General features: G+C 40.6%; 1 protein-coding gene across 2 annotated transcripts in view; it reads left to right on the plus strand.

Moving 5' to 3' along the window:
- The window catches only part of LOC126325742 (putative ATP-dependent RNA helicase TDRD12), a 445,014-nt gene that overhangs the window by 217,403 nt on the left and 207,616 nt on the right, over window positions 1-19,995 (plus strand). The window lies entirely within an intron of this gene.

Genomic DNA, 19,995 nt, shown 5'->3' on the forward strand with positions numbered 1-19,995 from the left:
ATTTGTTGTTCTAACAGTCAAAAGAAAATTATGTGATGTAAATGGATAGATAAGAAATCTACTCACCAAATGGTGGCAGGCGAACACACACCCAAAACAGTTTAGCTTTTTCAAGCTTTTGGAGCCAGTGGCTCGTTCTTTTGATAGAAGAGTTGAAGGGGGAGGAAGACGGGTGAAGGAAAAGGGCTGGAGAGGCTTAGGGAAAGGTGTACAGTACAGAAAAGTCACCCAGAACACCGAGTCAGAGGACACTTACCAGACGGGATGAGAAGGGGAAAGACCTGTCTGGTAAGTCTTAAGTCTCCCCTGACCCGGGGTTCTGGGTGACTTTCCTGTACTGTACCCACTTCCCTAAACTTCTCCAGTGCTTTTCCTTCAACCCTCTTGTTTCCCCTTCAACTTGTCTGCCAAAAGAAGGAGCCACTGGCTATGAAAGCTTGTAAATGTTAAACCCTTTTGTGTGTGTGTTTCCCTGATGCCATTGGGTGAGTAGATTTTTTTTATCTATTCATTAATGTTATATTGTCAATAATCGATTATTTTCATTATCACAAAAGAAATGATAAGTTATAGGAAAGTTAGGCAAAGGTTAATCTACAGTAAAACTTGGGATGGACATAAAACCAATGAGAGATTTAAAATATAACTTAAGAATATTTGTCAAATTTTGCAATCAAAGCTGAGAACCGACCTGGTCAGTTACTGGAAATTTCAACATTTGTGAAACAAAATGAAGTGCTGCTTTTGTGGTTCCATTAGAGGAGAGGACAGTTAGTTTCCCTATCAGGTTTGAGATTAATAGATAAGACAGGGGATTTCCATGAAACCCTAAAGTTTAAAGAAATATTTAATGCTTTGTCAAGATGGCCTACTTGGTTTAAACATTGCTACATGGTTTGAAAAATTCCTGTTCAGGGTGAGAAAGTTAATGCTATAAAGATGCAACATATCCTTTATGTGAGAAATTCTTCAGTTACATCAAAGAGAACAGTTTTCTCCCACAAAAAGGCTGCAATAGCGATAAAACTTGACAGTACTGGTTGTGCTAGGAGGACAAAGCCACATGAACCTTAGCCTTTCACAGTGGATCTCAGTCTACCAGATGTGACCGTTATAAGGAAAGACTGATTGTTGTTTGTGTGCAAATTCGGTGGTGACCACAGATTGAAGCCATTTGTTATAGACCACTCAAAGGCACCATGCACTCAAAAAGAAAAGAAAAAAATACTTACTGATTTATTATATGCTTAAAAAAGAGCACAAATCAACAGCACTGCATTCAGAGACTGGTTACATTCTGTGTTTGTTCCTACTGTCAATAAATATTTGGAGGGTAAAGAATTACCTGAAGGAGCTGTCCTTTTGCGATGTACTTTCCACTGATACAGGAAATGGGCCAAGGTCTGATTGCAGCTGTGAAACATTATTACCAGTCAGATCTCATGAAACAGCTTGTGCAAGAATGTTCAGATATTCCCAGTTCCCGTGAATCCCCTGAACATGCCCAGTGCAATCCACAGTTTTTGTAATGTTGGGGGCAATGTGATATCAACAGTAGCTCACCCATGGAAGTAAATTGCAACACCCTCTCCTGAATGTTGCTTTGAAGGGCATGGTAGTGAGGAATGTCATACTGCCACTTGTTTGATTTGTCTTGAAGAACAAAGTTGTGGTTGCAAAGATGTAGGTAAAAAAATCTATGAGTGGTTAAACAATGGTGTCTGCTAAATGGTGTGAGTATAGGGAACAAAGAATGTTCGATAGGGGGAGAGAGTGAAGGTGTTATTTATCTCACTGAGACCCCGAATTATGTTCAGCTACTATAAGAGTATGCAAACTAACTGCCTGTTCACTTCTGTCTCAGGTTCTTCGGCCGACATAAATCTGTTAATTTTTTTTTTGACGTTTTACCAGCATGAGTGGTTGGCATTTTCAGAGTTTGACCATTTATTCCTGGTGGTGGATTGGAGCCGAACTTGCAGCTGCAGACTATATGTGCCTGGCGCACTAATGTCCAAGGGCTTCTCCGCGGTTGTTTCTGGTGCGATTCTCTTGCTACCTGCTACAGCCGTTTGCTGCAGCACAGGAAGCCAGGATCCATTTACCTTGAGGCTTTCCTGTTTATTGTTGAAGCTGTTCTTGTGTTTGTGTATTTCTACAGCTTCTCTGAACAAGCGGGTGCGGTAGATCTTTACAGCCAGAACTTCCAGGTCAGTGAATTTTACTACATGGTCAGTCTCACACAGTGCGTGCTCCGACATAGCTGATTTCTCCACCTACCCCAACCTGCAATGTCATTTCTTCTGCAATCCTGGTGTTGATCGAACATCCGGTCATTCCAACATAAACATGTGCATGGTATGCGGTATATTCCCGGCATTGCAATTTGGTCCCTTTTCTTCTTTGTTGATCTCAGACACTCTTTGATCTTCTTTGTCAGTTTGTAAATAGTCTTTATGCCATGTTTGTGTAATATACGGCCGATTCTGTGTCTCACTCTGGGAATGTATGGCAGAAAGGCCGTACCCGACATTTTTTTTTTTCTGGTTTGTTACTTCGCCAAGTGTTTAGCTCTGTTATACTTCCAATTTCACTTGTGGAATACCCTTTGCTCCTCAAAATGCTTTCCTAGTGTTGTATTTTACATCTGCTGTGCTGTGGCTCACACATTTGTCTTGCCCGCATTATGAGCATATTAATTGTGCTTCTCTTCTGGCTCGGGTGGTGATTTGATAGTTTGTGCAGGTATCGGTCCATGTGTGTTGGTTTTGGATACACACTGTGCCCCACGTTTTCACCATCCCTTGTGGCCAGCACATCTGGAAATGGTAGTTTTTTATCCTTTTCTACTTCCACACATACATTTTATGTTGGCATGGAGACTGCTCAAGTGTCTTAGGAAGTCACCAAGCTGTTCTTCACCATGACTCCACACAACAAAGGTATCATCAACGTATCTGAACCACACCTTAGATTTACAAGGTGCCAAGTCCAGTGCCTGTGCTTTGAAGTGTTCCATGAAGAAGTCGCCACCACTGGATTAAGAGGGCTACCCATGGCGATGCCTTCCAGCTGCTCATTGTTGTTGTTGTGGTCTTCAGTCCTGAGACTGGTTTGATGCAGCTCCCCACGCTACTCTATCCTGTGCAAGCTTCTTCATCTCCCAGTACCTACTGCAACCTACATCCTTCTGAATCTGCTTGGTGTATTCATCTCTTGGTCTCCCTCTATGATTTTTACCCTCCACGCTGCCCTCCAATGCTAAATTGGTGATCCCTTGATGCCTCAGAACACGTCCTACCAATCGATCCCTTCTTCTAGTCAAGTTGTTCCACAAACTTCTCTTCTCCCCAATCCTATTCAATACCTCCTCATTAGTTATGTGTTCCACCCATCTTATCTTCAGCATTCTTCTGTAGCACCACATTTTGAAAGCTTCTTGTCCAAACTATTTATCGTCCATGTTTCACTTCCATACATGGCTACACTCCATACAAACACTTTCAGAAATGACTTCCTGACACTTAAATCAATACTCGATGTTAACAAATTTCTCTTCTTCAGAAACGCTTTCCTTGCCATTGCCAGTCTACATTTTATATCCTCTCTACTTCGACCATCATCAGTTATTTTGCTCCCAGAATAGCAAAACTCCTTTACTACTTTAAGTGTCTCATTTCCTAATCTAATACCCTCAGCATCTCCCAACTTAATTTGACTACATTCCATTATCCTCGTTTTGCTATTGTTGATGTTCATCTTATATCCTCCTTTCAAGACGCTATCCATTCCGTTCAACTGCTCTACCAAGTCCTTTGCTGTCTCTGACAGAATTACAATGTAATCGGCGAACTCAAGGCTTTTATTTCTTCTCCATGGATTTTAATACCTACTCCGAATTTTTCTTTTGTTTCCTTCACTGCTTGCTCAATATAGAGATTGAATAACATCAGGGAGAGGCTACAACCCTGTCTCACTCCCTTCCCAACCACTGTTTCCCTTTCATCCCCGTTAACTCTTATAACTGCCATTTGGTTTCTGTACAAATTGTAAATAGCCTTTCGCTCTCTGTATTTTAACCCTGCCACCTTCAAAATCCGAAAGAGAGTATTCCAGTCAACATTGTCAAAAGCTTACTCCAAGTCTACAAATGGTAGAAACATAGGTTTGCCTTTCCTTAATCTAGCTTCCAAGATAAGTGTAGGGTCAGTATTGCCTCACGTGTTCCAACATTTGTACGGAATCCAAACTGATCTTCCCCGAGGTTGGCTTCTACTAGTTTTTCCATTCGTCTGTACAGAATTCATGTTAGTATTTTGCAGCCGTGACTTATTAAACTGATAGTTCGGTAATTTTCACATCTGTCAACACCTGCTTTCTTTGGGATTGGAATTATTATATTCTTCTTGAAGTCTGAGGGTATTTCGCCTATCTCATACATCTTGCTCACCAGAGGGTAGAGTTTTGTCAGGACTGGCTCTCCCAAGGCTGTCAGTTGTTCTAATGGAATGTTATCTACTCTCGGGGCCTTGTTTCGATTCAGGTCTTTCAGTGCTCTGTCAAACTCTTCACACAGTATCTTTTCTCCCATTTCATCTTCATTTACATCCTCCTCCATTTCCATAATATTGTCCTCAAGTGCATCGCCCTTGTATAGACCCTCTATATACGAGGTGCATTCAAGTTCTAAGGCCTCCGATTTTTTTTCTCCGGACTGGAAAGAGATAAAAACATGCGCATTGTTTTAAAATGAGGCTGCGTTCATTGTCAATACATCCCAGAGATGGCAGCACTGTACGGATGATGAAATTTTCCTGCCAGCGGCGAGAATGAGAACTGTTTTAAATACTTAAAATGGCGACGTTTTACTTACTTGAAAAGCGTGCAATCATGCGTTTTCTGATTTTGCGTAGTGTGAAACCAATTGAAATTCATCGACAGTTGAAGGATACATGTGGTCATGGGGTTTATGGATGTGTTGAAAGTGCGTTCGTGGGTGTGACAGTTTAATGAAGACAGAACATCGTGTGACAACAAACCGAAACAACCTCGGGCTCGCACAAGCTGGTCTGACGACATGATCGAGAAAGTGGAGAGAATTGTTTTGGGGGATCGCCGAATGACTGTTGGACAGATTGCCTCCAGAGTTGGCATTTCTGTGGGTTCTGTGCACACAATCCTGCATGACGACCTGAAAATGCGAAAAGTGTCATCCAGGTGGGTGCCGCGAATGCTGACGGACGACCACATGGCTGCCCATGTGGCATGTTGCCAAGCAATGTTGACGCGCAACGACAGCATGAATGGGACTTTCTTTTCGTCGGTTGTGACAATGGATGAGACATGGATGCCATTTTTCAATCCAGAAACAAAGCGCCAGTCAGCTCAATGGAAGCACACATTCACCGCAACCAAAAAAAATTCGGGTAACCGCCAGTGCTGAAAAAATGATGGTGTCCATGTTCTGGGACAGCGAGAGCGTAATCCTTACCCATTGCGTTCCAAAGGGCACTACGGTAACAGGTGCATGCTACAAAAATGTTTTGAAGAACAAATTCCTTCCTGCACTGCAACAAAAACGTCCGGTAAGGGCTGCGCGTGTGCTTTTTCACCAAGACAATGCACGCGCACATCGAGCTAACGTTACGCAACAGTTTCTTCATGATAACAATTTTGAAGTGATTCCTCATGCTCCCTACTCACCTAACCTGGCTCCTAGTGACTTTTGGCTTTTTCCAACAATGAAAGACGCTCTCTGTGGCCGCACATTCACCAGCCGTGCTGCTATTGCCTCAGCGATTTTCCAGTGGTCAAAACAGACTCCTAAAGAAGCCTTCGCCGCTGTCATGGAATCATGGCGTCAGCATTGTGAAAATGTGTACGTCTGCAGGGCGATTACGTCGAGACGTAACACCAGTTTCATTGATTTCGGGTGAGTAGTTAATTAGAAAAAAAATTGGAGGCCTTAGAACTTGAATGCACCTCGTACTACTTCCACCTTTCTGTTTTCCCTTCTTTGTTTAGAACTGGGTTTCCATCTGAGTTCTTGATATTCATACAAGTGGTTCTCTTTTCTCCAAAGGTCTCTTTAATTTTCTGTAGGCAGTATCGGTCTTACCCCTAGTGAGATAAGATTCTACATCCTTACATTTGTCCTATAGCCATCCCTGCTTAGCCATTTTGCACTTCCTGTCGATCTCATTTTTTAGACATTTGTATTCCTTTTTGCCTGCTTCATTTACTGCATTTTTATATTTTCTCCTTTCATCAATTAAATTCAATATTTCTTCTGTTACCCAAGGATTTCTACTAGCCCTCGTATTTTTACCTACTTGATCCTCCGCTGCCTTCACTACTTCATCCCTCAAAGCTACCCATTCTTCTTCTACTGCATTACTTTCCCCCATTCCTGTCAATTGTTCCCTTATGCTCTCCCTGAAACTCTGTACAACCTCTGGTTCTTTCAGTTTATCCAGGTCCCATCTCCTTAAATTCCCACCTTTTTGTAGTTTCTTCAGCTGCTCATAGTAGTTGCCATTCCACGTGAAATGGCTCGTGGCCAGACATACATGAACGAGCTTTGTGATGTCTTGCAGGAAGGTGGAACCGATGTGCTCCAGATAGTCCCTGAGTGGCACTTCTGCAAACAAAGAAACAACATCAAAGCTGACCAGGATGTCGTTTGGCACAATTTTTAGTTTCTTCACCTTCTCAATGAAATGTTGAGTTGTTTATGTATGCCTCAGTCTTCCCCATGCGCAGCTGGAGCAGAGAGGCCAAATGTTTCGCCAGTTTATTCATCGACGAGCCAGGATTGCTAACTGTCGGTTTTAGTGGACCGTTATTCTTATGTATCTTAGGTAATCCATACTGCCGAACTGGTAGGGCTTCTGTATTGCGCATGTTCCTCTGTATGTCCATCAGCAGAGAAGGTGCCTTGATTAACCAATTCATATCCCGTGTGATACGATGCGTGGGATTGCTCTTAGTTTCCGGTACATCATCGGATCTAATAGGTCCCAGATCATCTGCTTATAATACTCGGTCTTCATTATGACAATCTCATTTCCCTTATTGGCAGGCACTACCAATACACTGTTGTCAGCGTTAAGGTTTTTAATGGCCTTCTTCAGGTTGCAAGCTGGTGGTTTTTCTCGGTGCAGTAGCCTGGCTGTTTCAGTGCATATTTCCTCTGCTCTTTCAAATGGAAGGGTCTGAATGGCCACTTCAGTACTAGCAATGATGTCCTCCATAGATATAGTTCTCGGGATGATAGCAAAATTTCCTCTGCAGTCAGTTGTTCAGTGATGGTGACCACTGTGCATGACATGTTGGGAATCGCCTCATCAGTCTGCTTTCCAGCATCTTGCAAACTTTTACTTCTATTGCTCAGTGCAGCGCACAAGTTTGTTCTGCATGCTCCTGTGGGTGATGCTGTCGATCTTGTCCCAGTCGTCTCGATGCATTCTGCAACATAATTGATAGAAAATGTCCAAAAGTTCCTCATCCGTTCTTGCTAAGTCCCTCCATGTTGTGTGAATTCACCCACAAAAAAAAAAAAAAAAAAAACCTCGTTCCATTCTGTCATAGATACAATGTGCTTGGGGCTGGTGAATAGGTGCTTACATTTCAAGAACATTGGTTAGCACCTTCATACTGGCTCCACAACAGAAAGGTGAGAGAGGACATCAATCGCACTTTCTTCTTCCAGCGTTGATCAAGGCGTCAGTACAATCTGCAAATCTCCTCTCCGTAGAGGCGTAATACAAAATTGTTAATGCCAGAAAAGAGGCATGATTAATATGCTCCTAATGCGGGCAAGAGAATATGTGAGCCACAGCACCTCAGACGTGAAATACAACACTTGGAAAGTGTTCTGAGGAGCAACGGGTACTCCACAAGTGATATTAGAAGCATAACAGAGCGAAACTCTGGACAAAGTGACAAATAAGAAATAAAAAAATCAGGTACAGCCTTTCTGCCTTACATTCCCATAGTGACGGACAGAATCAGCCGTATATTGCGCAAACTTGGTGTAAAGACTATTTACAAACCGACAAAGAAGATCAAAGAGTGCCTCAGATCGCCAGAGAAGAAAAGGGACTAACTTTGCAATGCCAGAAATATACCATGAAGAAAAGTTTATGTTGGGAATGACTGGATGATCGATCAACACCAGCATTACAGAACATAAATGACATTGCAGGTTGAAGCAGGTGGAGAAACTGGCTGTGGCAGAGCATGCGCTGTGTGAGACCAACCATGTAGTAAATTTTATCGACACAGAAGTTCTGGCTGAAGAGAAGAACTATCACACATACTTGTTCAGAGAAGCTGTAGAAATACAAGAATAGCTTCAACAAGAAACAGGAAAGCCTCAAGGTAAATGGATCCTGGCTTCCAGTGCTGCCACGAACGAACAATGCAGGTAGCAAGAGAACGACACTGGAAATGACCATGTAGAAGATCTTGGACATTGGCATGCAAGGTACATACAATCTGCAGCTGCGAGTTCGGCTCAAATCCACCACCAGGAATAGACAGTGAAACTCTGAAAATGTCAACCACTCATGATGGTAAAACGTCAGAAAAATCATTAGACGAATGTTGGCCAAAGAATCCGAGACAGAAGCCAACAGGCAGTTTGTCAAGAAAGCCATAACAGTTTTGTAGACCATAATTTGTCTGACTGTATAAATATTTTTGAGAACCATCATCAATGGAAAAGTGAATGAAAAACAGTAACAGAAAAAACTGGATAATTATTTTCTAAGAGTGATCTGGAAGCAAGTGATATGAAGTACAATGTGTTTTAAGTGCTATACTGTGAATACATAGTCAGTTTCCAGTAACACATAACTAAACTAGTGATGAAGAGACCCGATTCCATTCATCCTGGTTCCACTCTAATGTTCCCTTGCTCACTTTCTTTGCACACGGTGGTGCTGGTGGTTTGCACAGTTGTTTGTAATAGCTGCCTAGGGCTGGATGGATTGTCTGTGGGTGGTTGAGTACTTTTTGGGTTGACAAAGCTCTCCCAGTTACTTGGAAGGAAGGCTGTATGCATTCTCCTCGCAGTACCTCCTAGGTATAATCTGTAGCATGGTGTTGTTTATTGTAGGTTTCTACTGTGAGATAGCTCCTTAATATTTTGTGTCTCAAAGTAGCAGGTGAATGTTCAAATGATATCACTGCAGTGTATGCCAGTTTGGCAGGCAACTTCACATGCTAACAAGTAAGTAATAATGCACACATGGTGTATGCTTAAAATTTCCCTTCAGTGTTGTCACATTGGGCAAATTACATAAGCCACATTGTGCTGTTCGCTGCTGGAGATAGAATGCACTCCATGCATTAATAATACAGGTTCACTTTCACCTTCATTAAACAGATGACTTTACATAGTGAATTCCTGTAATCAATTTGGTATTTAGAAAGAAGTTTCAGATCACAATAACAACAGCAATAACAGTAATAATAATAATAATAATAATAATAATAATAATAATAATAATAATAATATAAATAATAATAAATATTTGTGAGTGATGAGGGTAAAGAAAAACTTTTTTGAGGAGTTTATGTATATTTTTCTCTCTGTCAGGTCATTTCCCCTTTATTGTGGCCACGGAAGTGTGTGTTTGGTGTCTGTGTGACTGTGTGTAAATGTGTTCATTATTGCTGGACAAAGAGCTAGTGCCCGAAAACTAGTGTGAATGCTGTTTTGTATTGCTGTGCTGCATGCATGAACCATTATAGGTGAGTGGTTGCCTTCCCTTATTTTACGTGTTGCTCCAACCAGGAAGTTCCATTACTGTTATTCATTTTCACTTTATATATTCATACATTCTCAGTGCTGTCTGCTGCTGAGAACAGTAGTGATAGCAGTGTGAAAATGAGTAGAATAGTGCACACTATTTTAAAAACATTTTTGTGAATGCAATCACATTGACTGGCATTATGAGATTTGAGTGGCAGAAATATATAAAGTTGTCATTGTATCAGATTCATTTGTGTCTCAGTAACTACTGTATAAATAGTTTATCACTAATACTGGTGCACTAGTGAAATGTGGTTTTCATCTCAGTACAGTGGAACCTTGCACAGCAAGCATGATTTGTTCCAGAATCTCACTCTTAAGTGCGAAACATCCATTAAGTGAAACATTTTAGCCCATATAAATTAATGTAAAATATGATAATCCATTCCATGCAGAAAAAGTACTAAAAAGTTTTATATTCTTCATGGCATTTATTCAAAGAAAATCATATGTGTAGTATTACAGTGTAACTTGCATTTTAAGTTCTCCAATTTTACATTTTTCGCTATTCACATTATAAACTCATTGCCCTTGTGAAACACCCATAAGATCAATACTAGAAATTCCCCAATTTTTATGTTTCTCCCTAATAAGATTTACCTCGATTCTAAGTTCTTACTCGAAATCTTGCCTGACTTCATCCTGTTTTCTTCGTATTGACATTTGATGTGACTGAATGAGTTACAAGTGGCACAAAAGAAACACCCATAAGATCAATACTAGAAATTCCCCAATTTTTATGTTTCTTCCTAATAAGATTTACCTCGATTCTAAGTTCTTACTCGAAATCTTACCTGACTTCATCCTCTTTTCTTCCTATTGATATTTGATGTGACTGAATGAGTTACGAGTGGCACAAAAGACAGATGGTTCGTTCCATGGGTGTGGTGGAGTTGAGAGAATATTTAAGGCTGTTACGGAAAGGGGAGACGTGAGAGAGGAAATGCTGATGAATCCATGATCTACGTTGCCAGCATAACTTGCAACATTTAGCCTCTCCATGCAGCTATGATACAATTACTGCTAGATTGCAGCAGCAACGGAAAACCAAGACAGTCGACGCAAAATGTTTAGGACACAGCCAATACGTGAGAAAGGGGACCAGGTGTGAGCTTATATTGGCTGACAACTTGTTAAGTCATACAATAGCCAGCACACTCACCACACCACACTAACACAAGTAAAATGAGCTTCCCTGCCGGCTGGTTGTGTGGAGAAGGGGAGTGGCCCTTCAATGACAGTAGTACAGGTACGGGTGAAAGCATTTTGTGAAGTGCTGAAAACATTCTTTTCATGCAGATGGTGTGCTGTGGTGCAGGTGTCACATGGAAACAAAACAAGGGTTTTGCGATAGCACATTTGAAAGATTTTTGTATTCAAATCTGAAACAAAACAGTTGCAACAACTATGTAGACTACTCACACATATACTTAGCACCGCATAGTGTAGATCCTAAAGCCTGATAGTAGTGATAGAGGGCATGAAGTGAAATTGCAGTGCCTGCACTTTCTTTCAAATTTACTGTTTACACAGTATACAGAAATTCACTGAGTTAACTTCTAATAAGCTTGTAATGTCAGTTGGGGAAGTAAACTCATTTTTTCACATCTCTGTTCCTCTCATCGAGCCTAAATTAACACTTTGACAGTGGTGAACGTCTAAAGTGTGGCTTGTAAGAAAAGCATTAAACAGTAACAGCAATTGTGACAAATTTTTGTCATTAAGGAGATGTCTGCATTTATGCTTATGGTTTAACAATTTAGTTGCTGTGGTATTTTCGTTTTAATTCGCCACGTTAATCAATTTTTACTCTTTTCTGGGTGCGCACAAAGGAAAGATCTCTTGAAAATGCATGTTTTGATGTATAATTTGAGGTTGTGGCATGTCGGAAAAGAGCTCAATTACCTTGTACACCTATATCAATTTTAATTTTTTGATGAGTTTTTACTTGCTGTTACCCTCTTATGAAATTCATTACCGCAATTACTGTATGAAAATAGTATTGTATAGTTAATTTTCTTTACTTATACAGATTTTATACAATGTATTGGAGACGATTGCGATTTTTAATTATATATGCCAATTCCAGGTGTTTTTGCCTGTATTTTTGGGGTTTTAATGTCTTCCTCAATTCCAGTTTTGCGTTTTTTGAGTCTGGACCAATCAAAAATGTAAAATAGGGGTTTTACTGTATGTACTTCATTATGCACACTACATAACTAATTATTTTTTACTAGGAAGCTATCTCTATTCATTTGTTTCTGCCGACACTGCAACTTGGTGAAAATGAGACGCAACATTATCGTCAAATAAATTTTTAGCACTCGTAGCCACTGCTTTATTGGGGTTATGATTTTCAATGTACAATGCAAACTATTCCCGTGCTTTCTCTCATTGTGCCAGAAGGTTGTTGATTTGCTGTTACTGTCTCCTCCTCCTCCTCCTCCTCCTCCTCCTCCTCCTCTGAACTCCTCTCCACATCTTCCTGCTTTGAAACACACTGCAACTTCATAAGCTTTTCGGTGGTCATTTCTTGGCTATGATCTTCCAGAAGCTCATCAATATCATTGTTGTCCACTTCTAGTCCCACGCTCTTGGCCAAAGACACAATCTCATTGACTATAACCTCCATAGGTACTGACTCAAATGCCTCAGAGTCACATTCGACAATGCACTCTGGCCAAAGATTCTTCCAAGCAGAAGTGAGAGCTCTCTTGGTAACCCCTTCCCACGCCTTTTTGATCATCTTGACGCAGGCAACAATGTTGAAGTGATATTTCCAAAACTCTGGGAGTGAGATTGGTAGCTTCAGTCAACTCAAAAATTCTTGATGAGTGCTTCGTGTAGATCTTCTTAATGTTAGAAATAATATAGTGGTCCATAGGCAGAAGTAACAGAGTGGTGTCAGGAGGCAGAAATTGGACCTTGATAAATTGAAATTCTTCAAGAACGTAGTCTTGTAGGCCTGGAGAATGGGCAGGAGCATTGTCCACTACAAGCAAGGCATGGAGTGGCAGATACATTTCAAGCAAATATTTTTTCATTGAAGAACAAAACACTTCATTGATCCAATCATAAAAAAAGATCATGTGTCACGCAAGACTTGTCATTGGACTTCCGCATCACATTTAACCTGCTCTTATGGACTTTACTCTTCCTGAAGGCTTGTGGAGTTTCTGAATGGTAAACAAGCAGCAGTCTGATTACTTGGCATTGGCATGGAATAGCAGTGTGAGATGGTCTTTCATTGGCTTGTGACTAGGCAATGCATTCTCTTCTGCTGTTATAAAGGTGTGCTTCAGCATCTTTTTCCAGAATAGACCCAACTTGTCTCAATTAAGAACCTGTCGTGGCAGATAACTCTCAGAATCTACGAGCATCTTGAAGTTGCTGATGAAGTTATCTGCTGCCTTTGTGTCGGAGCTGACTGCTTCGCCATGCCTCACAATGCTGTGGATACCATTTCTTCTCTGAAACCACCCACGGATACCATTAAATACTTGTTTGGACACTGATGATCCTGGCGTCATCTTAACGAGGATGGCATAAATCATTTTTGCCTTCTCAGAAATGATGTTCTTGTTAACAGTGTCATGTTGCAATGGCTTTTCTTTTATCCATATAAGAAGCATCTTTCGGCATTGTCCAGAATATGAAACCATTGTTTAGACACTCTTGTCACTCTCTCTGAAACATTTATCTCCTTAACCTTGTTCTTGAATATAGTGTAAATAGTTGGTATAGACTGATTGTATGTGCGTGCAAAATCAGCGATGCTCACACCACATTCACATTTTATGTTTCATTTCTAAGGTCATTCTCTTTCTCTTATGGTCATTGTCTTGCGGCTTTATCTTCAGGGACATTTATTTATTTACACGTCACGTTCCGTAGGATCAAATTGAGGAGCAAATCTCCAAGGTCATGGAACATGTCAGTACATGAACTTACAACATAAAAGTAATAACAGATAAAAATAAATGTTCATGAACCTGAAAAAAAAGTCAGTCCATAAATTTAAGCAAACGCTATCAGCAATACAGTAAGAATCAGCTTAATTTTTCAAGGAACTCCTCGACAGAATAGAAGGAGTGACCCATGAGGAAACCCTTCAGTTTCGATTTGAAAGCGCGTGGATTACTGCTAAGATTTTTGAATTTGAGTGGCAGCTTATTGAAAATGGATGCAGCAGTATACTGCACACCTTTTTGCATGAGAGTTAAGGAAGTCCAATCCAAATGGAGGTTTGATTTCTGCCAAGTATTAACTGAGTGAAAGCTGCTTACTCTTGGAAATAAACTAATATTGGTAACAAGAAACGACAATAAGGAATATACATATTGAGAGGCCAATGTCACAATACCCAGACTCATGAACAGAGGTCGACAAGAGGTTCGTGAACTCGCACCACTTATTGCCCGAACTGCCTGTTTCTGAGCCAAAAATATCCACCTAGAATGGGAAGAGTTACCCCAAAACATAATACCATACAACATAAGTGAATGAAAATAATCAAAGTAGACTAATTTACGAGTCAAAGTATCACTTACTTTTGATACCGTTCGAATAGTGAAAATGGCAGTATTAAGTCTTTGAACAAGAGCCTGAACGTGGGCTTTCCACAACAGCTTACTATCTATCTGAATACCAAGAAATTTGAACTGTTCAGTTTCACTAATCATATGCCCATTCTGTGAGATTAAAACGTCAGGTTTTGTTGAATTGTGCGTTAGAAACTGTAAAAACTGAGTCTTACTGTGATTTAACGTTAGTTTATTTTCTACAAGCCATGAACTGAGGTCATGTATTGCACCACTTGAAACTGAATCAATGTTGCACACAACATCCTTTACTACCCAGCTAGTGTCATCAACAAACAGAAATATTTTAGAGTTACCCATAATAGTGAAGTTCGGTGGCAGGAGGAACAAGACTTCTGGTCAGGTGAATACAGGGTTATAAACACAAAATCAAATAGGGGTAATGCAGGAGTAGGTTTAATAATGAATAGGAAAATAGGAGTGCGGGTAAGCTACTACAAACAGCATATTGAACGCATTATTGTGGCCAAGATAGATACGAAGCCCACACCTACTACAGTAGTACAAGTTTATATGCCAACTAGCTCTGCAGATGATGAAGAAATTGAAGAAATGTACAATGAAATAAAAGAAATTATTCAGATAGTGAAGGAGGACGAAAATTTAATAGTAATGGGTGACTGGAATTCGAGTGTAGGAAAAGGGAGAGAAGGAAACATAGTAGGTGAATATGGATTGGGGCTAAGAAATGAAAGAGGAAGCCGCCTAGTAGAATTTTGCACAGAGCACAACTTAATCATAGCCAACACTTGGTTTAAGAATCATGAAAGAAGGTTGTATACGTGGAAGAACCCTGGAGATACTAAAAGGTATCAGATAGATTATATAATGGTAAGACAGAGATTTAGGAACCAGGTTTTAAGTTGTAAGACATTTCCAGGGGCAGATGTGGACTCGGACCACAATCTATTGGTTATGACCTGTAGATTAAAACTGAAGAAACTGCAAAAATGTGGGAAATTAAGGAGATGGGACCTGGATAAACTGAAAGAACCAGAGGTTGTACAGAGTTTCAGAGAAAGCATAAGGGAACAATTGACAGGAATAGGGGAAAGAAATACAGTAGAAGAAGAATGGGTAGCTCTGAGGGATGTAGTAGTGAAGGCAGCAGAGGATAAAGTAGGTACAAAGACGAGGGCTGCTAGAAATCCTTGGGTAACAGAAGAAATATTGAATTTAATTGATGAAAGGAGAAAATATAAAAATGCAGTAAATGAAGCAGGCAAAAAGGAATACAAACGTCTCAAAAATGAGATCGACAGGAAGTGCAAAATGGCTAAGCAGGGATGGCTAGAGGTCAAATGAAAGGATGTAGAGGCTTATCTCACTAGGGGGGGCGGTAGATACTGCCTACAGGAAAATTAAAGAGACCTTTGGAGATAAGAGAACCACTTCTATGAATAACAAGAGCTCAGATGGAAACCCAGTTCTAAGCAAAGAATGGAAAGCAGAAAGGTGGAAGGAGTATATAGAGGGTCTATACAAGGGCGATGTACTTGAGGACAATATTATGGAAATAGAAGAGGATGTAGATGAAGACGAAATGGGAGATACGATACTGCGTGAAGAGTTTGACAGAGCACTGAAAGACCTGAGTCGAAACAAGGCCCCCGGAGTAGACAACATTCCATTAGAACTACTGACGGCCTTGGGAGAGCCAGTCATGACAAAACTCTACCAGCTGGTGAGCAAGATGTATGAGACAGGCGAAATACCCTCAGACTTCAAGAAGAATATAATAATTCCAATCCCAAAGAAAGCAGGTGCTGACAGATGTGAAAATTACCGAACTATCAGTTTAATAAGCCACGGCTGCAAAATACTAACGCGAATTCTTTACAGACGAATGGAAAAACTGGTAGATGCAGACCTCGGGGAGGATCAGTTTGGATTCCGTCGAAATGTTGGAACACGTGAGGCAATACTGACCTTACGACTTATCTTAGAAGAAAGATTAAGAAAAGGCAAACCTACGTTTCTAGCATTTGTAGGCTTAGAGAAAGCTTTTGACAATGTTGACTGGAATACACTTTTTCAAATTCTAAAGGTGGCAGGGGTAAAATACAGGGAGCGAAAGGCTATTTATAATTTGTACAGAAACCAGATGGCAATTATAAGAGTCGAGGGACATGAAAGGGAAGCAGTGGTTGGGAAAGGAGTGAGACAGGGTTGTAGCCTCTCCCCGATGTTATTCAATCTGTATATTGAGCAAGCAGTAAAGGAAACAAAAGAAAAATTTGGAGTAGGTATTAAAATTCATGGAGACGAAGTAAAAACTTTGAGGTTCGCCGATGACATTGTAATTCTGTCAGAGACGGCAAAGGACTTGGAAGAGCAGTTGAACGGAATGGACAGTGTCTTGAAAGGAGGATATAAGATGAACATTAACAAAAGCAAAATGAGGATAATGGAATGTAGTCAAATTAAATCGGGTGATGCTGAGGGAATTAGATTAGGAAGTGAGACACTTAAAGTAGTAAAGGAGTTTTGCTATTTAGGAAGTAAAATAACTGATGATGGTCGAAGTAGAGAGGATATAAAATGTAGACTGGCAATGGCAAGGAAAGCGTTTCTGAAGAAGAGAAATTTGTTAACATCGAATATAGATTTATGTATCAGGAAGTCGTTTCTGAAAGTATTTGTTTGGAGTGTAGCCATGTATGGAAGTGAAACATGGACGATAACTAGTTTGGACAAGAAGAGAATAGAAGCTTTCGAAATGTGGTGCTACAGAAGAATACTGAAGATAAGGTGGATAGATCACGTAACTAATGAGGAGGTATTGAATAGGATTGGGGAGAAGAGAAGTTTGTGGCACAACTTGACTAGAAGAAGGGATCGGTTGGTAGGACATGTTTTGAGGCATCAAGGGATCACAAATTTAGCATTGGAGGGCAGCGTGGAGGGTAAAAGTCGTAGAGGGAGACCGAGAGATGAGTACACTAAGCAGATTCAGAAGGATGTAGGTTGCAGTAGGTACTGGGAGATGAAGCAGCTTGCACAGGATAGAGTAGCATGGAGAGCTGCATCAAACCAGTCTCAGGACTGAAGACAACACACACACCCATAATACTAGAGGGCATATCATTTATTTAAATAAGGAACAGGAGCGGCCCCAACACTGATCCCTGGGGCACCTCCCACTTGTCAGTACCCCACTCAGATCCCATATCACAGCCGTTATCAACATTGTGAATAATGGCCTTTTGCTGCCATTGCTAAAGTAAGAGGTGAACCATTCCTGCAGAGGTAATTAATATTTGCACAAAAAAAAAGTGTGTAAACACAAGTTTAGAAAAAGTTGTGATCACAAGCTGCAGTAAGATGGTAGCAGAAAGAGCACGAAACCCAGACTGCAGTATATACTAAAGTCATTGTTGATATGTCACTGCCGACAGTGAAAGGTGTTCATATTGTTGAACGTTTCCCCTGCCGCATGCAAATGGCTGGTGACATCACACTAAATTGTCGTCACTCATTATTATTATTATTATTATTATTATTATTTTTTACAATTTGTTTTGCTCGTTATGCCAATTGCACATTATGGGAGGTGCTTGTTACTCGTTTGTTTTTATTCTGTTCAAACAGCTTCAGAGATAAAGTTTTTTGTCTGCCTCTTGCTTACAATAGGGTTGTGGTACCGGCACCCACATTTTACAGCAATTTTCTGTTTTGTCACTGGTATTGTAAATAAAAATTAAAACTGGAGAACGTTCACAGGGAAATGCGGAGCAAAGCCGACAGTGAAGTCATCTTATAAGGCAATATTTTTCAAATGGCGAATGGTACAGACTGTAGTCAGCCGCAAGTTGGAAAGTACCAGGGCAGAGGACTGTTTCTCTACACCTTGCATCAACTGTCACTGGCTTTCCTCCAAGCTGCTTACAATAAATGTTTGCCTTGCTTTGGAGGAACATTTTTGTCTCACATTTCTGTCATTTTGATGTCTTGTACACACTGTTTTTGGGTCATGTTGTTGTATTCATCTGTATTGAGAAGACCATGACTGTGAACACAGATGAACACCTGCTCAATAACTTGTTTGTTCATCTCAGAATGAAATATATCACTGATTCTGCATATCACAGATCCGACAGTTTGTTGGTAGCTTTGCGGAGATATGTGACAAGAGATGTCTAGGCACACGTCATGTAATTCACATAGATAATGGGCCGCTGATTTGCATATGTGGTGATGGTGCCCGATAGCGACCTAGATGGGTTCCATAGGATTTACATCAGCTGAATTTGGTCTCCAAGACATCAACATGAGCTCACTATAAAGCTTGTCAAACCTGTGTAGCACAGTTGTGACTCCGAGACATGGATAATTATACTGCTGAAAGACAACATAGCCACCAGGGAAGAGATCAAGCATGAAGGAATGCAGGTGGTTTGCAGCTGTCAGCATGTCTTTGATTGCTACCAGACGTCCTGTGCAAGTGCAGGAAAATGTCTTATGTAGCATAATGCTGTTCCCACCAGCCTGTGTCCATTGCACACTGCTCGTTTTGGGCCGCTGTTAGCACCGATGATGGCATTTGTGGAGAAGACCATCAACATAGTGCAGAATAAATGTGATTTACTCAAAGAACCGACATGTTTCCATTGATCAACATTTGAATCCTGATTTTCCCATGCCCGCTAAAATCATAATTAACAGTGTTGTTGAGTCAGATGTGAACATGCAGGGGTGATCTGCTGCAGCGCTCGATGTCCAACAATGTTCAATGTATGGTGTGCACCGAAATACTTGTGTGTGACCATCATTGTGCTCTTTCAGCAGCAACAGATCACCATCTATCCTACTTTAAAGAGCAGACAAGCCTTCAAACCCCACGTTCTGTGAATAGTCTTGGACGTCCAACCATTTAGTGCCTAGTGGTAGTTTCACTGACCTTCTACCTCTTTCTGTAGATGCTCAAAACTGTAACATATGAATGTTTGACCAGCTTGACCGTTTTTGAGATACTCCTTCACTGGCTTTGCATAATAATAATCTGTCCTCTGACAAAGTCACTAATCTCAGTGGATTTCCCTATTTTCAGCCCAGATCTTCGCCAGGGTGATTCCTCGTCCGTACGGGCACTGATAATTTCGTTGTTGTGCGCTCTAAAACACTAATCATCATCATCATCATCCTCCTCATCCATCTCTGCTGCACTTGCAAGCCTTCCATAGCATGTTAAGTCGCTAGGCGGCATCCAACCTCATGATGTGCAGTGGTCGTAATGTTTTGGATTAGCAGATTGTATAATTAAAGAAAAAAAAAATTCCTGCATCAGTCAGTTTGACTCCCAAGTATATGATTTTCTTTACCAAGAGTTTGAAGTGTAAGACGACGTGCCTATCTAATCTCATTTCCTCTCTTCTGCAGTGCTTATGCTTAAGACTCCACTTGTGTGACTTTTAATGCCAGCTAGCACTACGTAGGTAGAGTTTTTTCTGTCTGTATATGAGGTTGTAGTTTTACTGTAATTATTCTGTGTAAATCATTTTTTTTTCAGACAGAGAAAGAATTGTGTTGTTACACTGCCCTGACAACAAGATACCTCCATACACGTAAAGTGTT

The sequence above is a fragment of the Schistocerca gregaria genome, chromosome 2, assembly GCF_023897955.1.
Source record: "Schistocerca gregaria isolate iqSchGreg1 chromosome 2, iqSchGreg1.2, whole genome shotgun sequence".
In the NCBI taxonomy this organism is placed as follows: domain Eukaryota; kingdom Metazoa; phylum Arthropoda; class Insecta; order Orthoptera; family Acrididae; genus Schistocerca; species Schistocerca gregaria.